Source organism: Nannospalax galili, unplaced genomic scaffold, assembly GCF_000622305.1.
Source record: "Nannospalax galili isolate Female #2095 unplaced genomic scaffold, S.galili_v1.0 scaffold330, whole genome shotgun sequence".
Classification (NCBI taxonomy): Eukaryota; Metazoa; Chordata; class Mammalia; order Rodentia; family Spalacidae; genus Nannospalax; species Nannospalax galili.
Window position 1 is genome coordinate 3,638,128 of NW_008329640.1, and position 1,545 is coordinate 3,639,672.

Consider the following 1,545-nt stretch of genomic DNA (forward strand, 5'->3'; position numbering starts at 1 on the left):
TTGGTCTTTTTGAGACAGAGTCTCCCTGTAGCCCTAGCTGGCCTAGAACTCACTATGTAGACCAAGCTGGCCCTGAACTCAAGAGTTCTGCCTGCCTCAGCCTCCCAAGTGCTAGGATTAAAGGCATGTGCCATGACGTCTGTTGTCTTAATAAGAGTATACTTTTTTCTTTTTTTTTTTTGAGACAAGGTCTCATTATGTGGGCCTAATAGACCTGGAACTCACTATGTAGACCAAGCTGGCCTTGAATTTAGAGACCCGCCTGCCTCTGCCTCCTGAGCACAATAATTAAAGGCATGGACCACCATGACTGGCCAAGAGTACAATTTAAGTGATACTGTTAAGGAAAAAATAATTATAAACACTAAGCTGGGGCCCAGCCAGATGGGTCAGTAAGTAAAGGCACTTACCACCAAGGATGGAGGACCTGAGTTCAATCCCCAGGACCCACATAGTAGGAGAATGGACTCCAGAAAGTTGTCCTTCAACTTCTACATGTATGCCTTGGCAAGCGCATTCACACCACACACACAAAATAACTAAATAAATAAAAGCTTAAAAAGGACACTGAGCTGGGAAAACTAGGCATGGTAATCTCAGTACTTGGAAACTTGGGAGATGGAGGCAGGAGGATCAGGAGGTCAAGGCCAGCCTTGGTTACACTGTTCGTTAAGAGTCTAGGATGAGCTGGATGTGATAGCGCATACCTTTCATTTCAGCATTGGGGAGGCAGAGGTCAGCAGCCTGGTCTACCTAATGAGTTCCAGGCCAGCTGAGGCTTCAGGGAGACCTAGTCTCCAAAACAACAAAAAAGGCCTAGGATGGGGCAGGCTTGGCGGATGCACACCATTGATCCCAGCACCCAGGAGGCAGAGATAGATGGATCTCTGTGAGTTCAAGATCAGCCTGGTCTATGTAGGGAACTCCAGGCCAGCAAAGTGAGACCCTGTCTCAACCCCTCTCCTGCCCCCACTTCTGTCCCCAAAACTTTACTTCACTGAGGAAGAAACTAAGCACAGAAGGAGCTGAGGCAGCATGCCCAAGGTTGGGCTAATAGGTAATGGAATGGCTTGTGTCTGACCCAAGAACATGGCAGGTTAAACATGTCCAACCCTAAAGCCCTCAGTTGTTCTAATAGATCTAGATCTTTTTTTTTTTTTGTCTTTTTGAGACAGGATTTCCCTGTAGCCCCAGCTGTCCTGGAACTCACTATGTAGACCAGGCTGGCCTCAGACTCACAAAGATCCTCCGGCCTCTGCCTCCCAAACACTGGGATTAAAGGCGTGTGCCACCACGCCTCTTCTAACGTGGTAATGGAAATGTGGAGGAACAGGACACCATACGCCAAAAGGAAGGATGCTGGGGAAGGGATCTGATAGGGCAAGATAGGCATACCTTTCTTTCCAAATGGGAGGGCATTTGGTGGGTTGGTAGGGGTAGGTGGTGGGGGAAGACTGAGTCTAACCTGTGACAGCCACAGTGCTTGGTACACTGACTGACAGAATGCAAGTGTTTTACTTTAAGTCTGCTAGCAGTAAGAATCCT

General features: G+C 48.0%; 1 protein-coding gene across 5 annotated transcripts in view; it reads right to left on the bottom strand.

Moving 5' to 3' along the window:
* Esrrb (estrogen related receptor beta) overlaps positions 1–1,545 on the bottom strand; it is a 170,258-nt gene that overhangs the window by 46,355 nt on the left and 122,358 nt on the right. The window lies entirely within an intron of this gene.